This window comes from Lolium rigidum, chromosome 1 (assembly GCF_022539505.1).
Source record: "Lolium rigidum isolate FL_2022 chromosome 1, APGP_CSIRO_Lrig_0.1, whole genome shotgun sequence".
Lineage (NCBI taxonomy): Eukaryota > Viridiplantae > Streptophyta > Magnoliopsida > Poales > Poaceae > Lolium > Lolium rigidum.
Window position 1 is genome coordinate 110,873,431 of NC_061508.1, and position 7,173 is coordinate 110,880,603.

The following is a 7,173-nucleotide window of genomic DNA, read 5'->3' on the forward strand; positions in this document are numbered from 1 at the left end:
GCGGGGTCCGTACGGCCGCGTTTTAGGTCGACGCATGGAGATGGTTTTGGACGTAGTCTCTTTTTCCGTCGGTGCAGCTCCACGGTACAATTCGGCAGTAAAAACACACGAGGGACCGCGACCTGCATCTGCAGCATAGCAAGAGAGAGAAAGGCAGGCTGCATCTGCTGCATGCATTGCAGGCAGGCAGCGATCGAGCTGATCAGAGCTCCGTCAGAGCGCAGAGACTCACGCTGAACGCGAAGCGGCAAAAAGCCGACACGGCGCGGCGCGACACAATGAGTACTGGCCTCGATCCATCCATCCATTCCCAATTCTCTCCCACTCCCTCTCCAACGCGGGCGCGTGGCGTAAGCTGTATTCATGTGACAGTAAGAACAAAGGTCAAAACTACTGGCTCTAGTTCGTCCGCATCTTTATTTTCGCAACGGGCTGGTTTAGACGGATCCAAATCGGCGACCCATCTGAAGGTGTATATGATATCTCCATAGGGGACCTCACAGAGATTAGCAACTCTCAGCCATTGGATCTTGTCTGATGATGAATCCTATCCTTCCATTTTGAGGTCTCCACCCGCAGGGGTACTTTTGACCTTTCAGTGCCTGCCGTATAAAAGCGAGATCGACGGAGCGAAACCCTAGCCGCCTTTGCCCAATCGATGTGCCCGTCCTCCTCCCAATCCCCGCACGCCTCTCCCCAATCGCTCACCTCGGCCTCTCCACCCCTCTGCCTCCACCGCGGTCCTCTCTGGAACAGCCGGCGCGGCGGGCGACGGGCGGCGTGGCCGACCTCCGGCAGGGGCCGCCGGCGCGAGCAAGGGTCGGCCCAGCCGGTCGGGCGACCTCCACACACCGTCATCTTTCGCGCTAGAGGCGTCGGCGGCGGCGACCGCGTGCACTGAGCGTCGGTGGCGGCGAGCGCGCGCTCAGGCGTCGGCGGCGGCTACGAGCGTGTGCACAGGCGTCGGTGGCCACGGTCCTCTGCGGAACAGCCGGCGCGGCGGCGGCGGGCGGCGTGGCCGACCTCCGGCGAGGCCGCCGGCGCGAGCAGGGTCGGCCCGGCCGGTCGGGCGACCTCCACACACCGTCATCTTTCGCGCTAGGGCGTCGGCGGCGGCGACCGCGTGCTGGCGTCGGTGGCGGCGGCGCGCGCCAGGCGTCGGCGGCGGCTACGAGCGTGTGCACAGGCGTCGGTGGAGGTGACCGCGCGTGTGGGCGTCGGCGGAGCGGCAAGCGCGCGTCCGGGCGAGCTACGGCCTTTTTCGTTTTGGTTCTTGGTTCATTTGGGTGGTTTTCTCTTCCGTTCTTATTCGCTGTGCGCGCGCATGAGATGCCTCTGGCGCTAGGTGATTTCGTGGCTGCGGTGGCCCAATTTCGTGGTGGAGATGCTCCGCCTCGCTGCCTCGCATCGTCCATGGCCGGGACACGCTCCTCTCGCCGCCGCCACCGCCGCCGCCTGTAGGTTCTAGCGACACACCGATGGCGAGGCCGGCGGCCAAGGTGCTGCCCGCGAAGCACCTGGCGGCGCTCGCCGTCGTCGCTGTCCTCGGACTGGTTCTGGTCGCCGATTTCCTCTAGGCCTCCTCCCCGCCTCCTCCTCCATCTGGTCCACAAGGCTCGATATCTCCTCTCGCCCCACGGCGTCGACGGTGCCCTCAGCGTCGAAGGTGAGCCCCCAAATCTTAAACCCGACGCTAGGGAAACTCCACTGCCTTCAATTGTTACGTGCTCGGCGAGTGTCGAGGCGTGCGGTTAGTGAGATCTTGTTGGAAATTATTCTTTGTCAGGGTGTGCGATTATTAGTTTCGTGTATACTTTCTGTTGGAGTAGACATCCATTTGCTGCCTTCAACTGCTCGATTCGTAAATTTTCTAGGTAATTTCTGCATGTTCAGGCCATGAATCATCTCCTTCTCTGAAATGTTGGGCTTTCTCCAATTGAGCATATGCTATTCTTTCATTATTTCTTGCATTAGCTAAAGATTGCAGGTTGTTGTCCACTGTAGGAGTCATCACGAGACTCAGCTCCAATTATACGTGATTTATTTTGTCAAATTGTTTCCCGATTTGAGGCTGGAGATGTGCACACTAATTATTTCTATAAATGTCAGGTGTAAAAGACTATTGATAGGATGACAATAGGAGGACAAGAGATGCCGCATTACCTCCCTGGCCTCTTCTTCGGCAAGGATCTGCAGGTTCTCTCTGTCTTTGGCAAGTAACACTAACATGTTTATCATAGCCACGTGTAGTGTTATACAACTAAGAAATTATTTTAATTAGAAAAAAGCACTACTTTTTATAGTGCTATTGTCGACTCGATAATCGCCTTTCAACTTCTGACACATACTATTCAAGATCATCGCTTATTTTCTTTACGCCGATAATGTCACGTTGGCATGCTTATTATTGACCAGCATGGAATTAGCGTTACATTGGTTATTGGGAATGCATTTATTAGGTGCCCTAAAAATTCAAGATCATCGCTTATTTTCTTTACGCCCAAAATAGTACTCGGTGAGCTGACATGTGCCGATTTGTGTGTAGCACACCAGACAGGTGGTTGTTCTTAAATTTACCTCTCTGATAGTGCTTCTCATGTTTCTCCATGAACACCGCTGATGTATAAGTTTTAAGATGGATTTTGCAAAATGGCATACTATATTTGATAGCACATTTTCATGGCCATCCTAATTTATTTTCTTGGTGCATTCTCTATTAATACTCAAGGTGATGTGACTTCTTGAGAGTACATAACAAATACCACGCGGGTTCCAACTACTTGGTAATAGAATTTCTATCTGAATTTATTTCTCTGTGTGGGATTTTAAAAGGTTATGCTAGGCCCATAAAAAAGTTCATATATTACAATGAGATCGCTGGAATCTCAGTTGATGCATACCCTTTTTATTTACTTATCTACTGGATCAACGGCTTGCGATAACTTTTCAAATAACAAGAGGGATTTCTCTGAAATCTGTATTTTCTTTCTTTAGGATTCAGTTCATGCCTCTTAGTGTTGTTGTTTCATTTATGCTAGCTTCATTAACATGCAGCTAGAACAACAACGAGACACAAGATACTGTATTTCTATTTTGTGTAGAGTTTATTCGAGTTCAACTCATCGGTGGAACATGCTGACCTGACTGCTAATATTCTCTCTTATGACTTATTTATTTCTGGTGGACTTGTACCATGATGAAGACACTCGAGAGACCTGCAATAACTCTCTTATGTCTCCTCCGGCGCCCCAAACATGTAGCTAGAACAACAACGAGAGACACAAGGTGCGTACTTTTATTTTGTGTAGAGTTTATTCAGTTCAACTCATCGGTGGAAGATCCTGACTGTGCTGATATTCTCTCTTATGACTCATTATTTCTCCTGGACTTGTAGCATGATGAAGACACTCGAGAGACCCGCAATAAGTGTGCGAACCTTGGTGGAGACGAGATAATGGTAGTATGATTCAGATTTGAGGAAACACCGTGTGACTTGCTTCTCTTCAGTAGATGTTTACGCATGATATTCTCGGCGAAAACTTGAATTTTTTATGGTTTGAGTTAATTGATGGTAGATTGCTATTGTTTGTACATATGTTTGTTATGCACTTACCGTTTACTCATGATATAGTTTTAACTCTCAAGCATGGTTAATATAGTGTTCGGAGAAGATGAGAAATGATCATTTCTCTTAAATGTTTCACCAAGGTACATGGGTGCAACTTTGTTGTATTGAACATGATTCATTTGCATTGGTTTAACTTTGGGTGATGCAAGCCCTAATCATATTTACATTTCCTTTCCGTTGTCGCTTTTAAAGACCATGCTTTGCGATGGTCGACAATGCATTGCCTATGTAGATGATAATTTTAGCGTTCCTTGCTTTTGTTGCTCTCGGCAAAATCAACAACTGTTAATTTCTATATTATATATATTCCTCTGGTTATTTACTGTGGTTTGTGATGATTTGTAAAACCTAAAAATTATTAGCATTTCCCTATCTATACATGGGTCTTACGGGATCATGTGCCAAGGTGCACCCAATCTGTATTTTTTTTTCTTTAGGTAGCGGCTTTTGAAGAGAACAGAAGTCTATGGACTGAGCTAACATACATATGAGTCAAAGGATTCAGTTCATGCCTCTTACTGTTGGTTTTTCATTTATGTTGGCTTGATTAACGAGAATCGGTAATGTATTATTTTCATCATCTTACGTACAATAGATGTTGATGATTCATCTTGAGATATATGTTCATTTTTGGGACCGGACTACCAATTCAATAGGTCTGCTAGATGGACTGGAAACCAGATATGGTAAGGCCTCCAAGATAGGTGTTGTTATTTATACATATTTGTTCGCCATGCATTGTCGGATGCCAAATGTTTTCATGCTATTTTTTTTGCGCTTGTCGCAGTTTTCTCTGCCATTTCAGGTCCATTGCGTGCCTAATGCTATCTCCTTGTGGACCCAGGCAGGGAAATATCCTAGGATGCATCTTGCTGAATTTATCAATTTTATTCTATTTGAAAACGTGGTATGCTTCACCAAGCCTTCGACATGTAAAAAATACTCGGCTATTTTGATCATACTTGCTATTTTGATTTATCTGGGGTAGCTATGATCTATTATTAATATATCCTGGTATATGTGCTCCCCCTTTAGGTTATGCTTGACAATTATGCATCATATCAATTTATGTTATCTCAGATGTTGGATTTTATAAATAGCGCTCTTAATAGCCTTTGTGGATGCCTGTCACCTAATGTTTCTAACTGTTAGTGGTAAGGGTTATTGCATTTTCTTAAGTTGGCCTTCACAGTAATATGCTTTCTCCATTAAGAGAAAAATATAGGTAGTACTGCTGACCTCAAAATAGAAATTAGCTTTCCTAGGTACTTTATCTTTCAACCTTTCCACTTGGTAGGAATATTTTGTTCGGGGTTCGGAGATGGTTCTTCATTCTTGGCTTGGGTTGAACTTGCTCTTTGTTATTAGGCTGCTTCTTTTAGGGTTAATGTGTGATTTCCTCTTTTCAATTTAGTACATCCACCACTGTGTGTAAATGTTTTATTTATTTGTTGTATGTCCTCTTCCCTTAACTCATCTCTAGCATGAAGAGCTTGCTCGCCACTATTGCTTCCAGTCAGGATGGGATGATGTTATTTAGGAGGTGTTCATAGTACCAGGTCTCCATAGACATGACCGTTTCAGAATAGGAACAAGGTAATAACACTCCTGATTGAGAATCTCATGGCGTGTCTATTGTTTCGGATTACACCTTCCCATGTGATGTGACTATTGTTCCCTTGATTGACAATCTCATGCCACACTTTAGAGATTGTTAGTTAAATTTGTATGCAAATATGCAATCTTATACTATCACACGCACTTTAGTTTAAAATGCTTAACATAGATATCGAACTGCATTTTTGTATTATTTTTAGTTGTTGTACTATTATTCCTCCTATTTTATCAGCCCAGAAAGATAAAGGGAAGTTTCTCGCTGCACAAAGATTCATAAATGGGATACATCATCTCTTACGTATCCGATTATACGTATCCGGGATGCGGTCTAGGTGTTTGAAAACTGAAGTGAAACCTGCTATGTAAGGACATTGTTCGTATTTTGCAATGCAACTATTCCAGATGCTTTAGATTTCAGAGCATTTGGGTTGTTATGCATGTATGGATGTTTTCTCTTTATGTTGTGCATTTCAACTGTGGTAGTTTGGAGTGTGCTCGTTTATTTAGCTGCATATACTTGGCAGGTTATGAAAGTAATTAAATATATTCTTCAAAATCAAGATCTGGGCATGCTTCTTTTGCTTGTATCAGCACACATTTGTTCTAATTATATTTTCTTGTGCTTTCTATCGCTTTTAGTGCAGTTTAATTTCATAGAAAGTAAGCACAGTTAAGCATGTTAACCTCTTCTTTTTCTTAGATGCATCTTACATCACTACAAAATATGATATGGTGTCGAGTGTTTCTCTGCTCTTTCATTCTCTGTCAATTGTGGTATATTGCAAAGCTACTCGTTCTTTGACGTAGCTCCTGAGAGGAGACTTGTGTTCTTCAGTTTCTCAAGATGTTTGTGAGCACCCAGCTCTGATGCCTCATTTATCTTTCACGTCATCCTATGTTATGGTGGTTAAACCTGTAGTTGGTCATTTTGACGAGTCAATGTAAAATGAGCCGAACCCGACCGTAGAGCCTAAGCAAAAAACAAAGGCTGAGTCGACGTTTGCCCATGGAAATAGTGGATTAGTTCGTATCCCTTCAAGAATCAATAGTTGTACCTTGAAGAATAATGAAGAAATTATGCTTGTGTACGATTAGTGAAAGGTAATTCTCATAGACATAGGCCCTTTTAATTGTTCATCATATTCCTCCGATATATTATCCTTGTTTTTGAGATTATGTTTCCTAAGCAGTTTTCTTTCCTTTCCATGTGGCTTAGCTACAAGTGTTTTGTATTGATGCACCTCTTTCTTTGTTGTCTTTTTTTTCTTAACTGTATCCTGCTCATATCCTGGAAATATTTGGAGTAAACTTAGGGATAGAAAACGTTAGTTTATATTTAGGATGGTGCACTTCTCAAAATAAAATCAATATTCTTTACTTAGTGGTTGCCTTGCCAAAATGTGGTCATGTGTACTCTATACTACTGTGATCGATAGTAGGCTGATACGCATAAATTTTTTAGATGCAGCATTAGAGCTTATTCCGTTTACATTGGTTTCTATTTCTAGAGATCTACATGATGTGGTGTTTCCTTATGATTCTGTTTTTCCGTTGAATACATTTAGTTCTAATCAGAATTACAATAGATCTGTTTTAGGGTCTAAGAGTCTTTTAATAGAGTACCGAGATTTTTAAAAAAGTGTCTTCTACCCCTGAATAGTCTCCTTCAAACAAGTGAAAGTGCCAACGATCTACGTTTTACGAGTTCATTCTTTTATACATATCATTGCACATAGTTTTTCCGGATGGGCTCTTCCACTTGCCACTTGATATCAGAGTTTAAAGTGGAAGGCCTTTTTTACTGCTATGTTGGATCTCAAGTAATACTAAGATATAATAGACATGATGTCGTTATGATCATCTACCTTTTATAAAATACTGCTCCCCCTTTTAATGGTAGATTTCTTTTGCTTCCAAATGGAAATACT

At 43.5% G+C, this 7,173-nt stretch overlaps 2 long non-coding RNA genes across 3 annotated transcripts; both read left to right on the plus strand.

Moving 5' to 3' along the window:
• The first annotated feature begins 1,593 nt into the window (after window positions 1-1,593).
• Window positions 1,594-3,270, plus strand: LOC124679618. Its single transcript, XR_006995094.1, has 3 exons — window positions 1,594-1,666; window positions 2,110-2,196; window positions 3,203-3,270. It is a non-coding gene; the product is annotated as an uncharacterized LOC124679618 (long non-coding RNA).
• A 1,018-nt stretch (window positions 3,271-4,288) lies between these two features.
• On the plus strand, window positions 4,289-5,250 carry LOC124652389. 2 transcript variants are annotated; one of them, XR_006987713.1, is made up of 3 exons: window positions 4,289-4,314; window positions 4,416-4,535; window positions 5,112-5,250. It is a non-coding gene; the product is annotated as an uncharacterized LOC124652389 (long non-coding RNA). The 2 variants fall into 2 exon arrangements; XR_006987710.1 differs by lacking the exon at window positions 5,112-5,250 and adding an exon at window positions 4,664-4,931.
• Window positions 5,251-7,173: the final 1,923 nt, after the last annotated feature.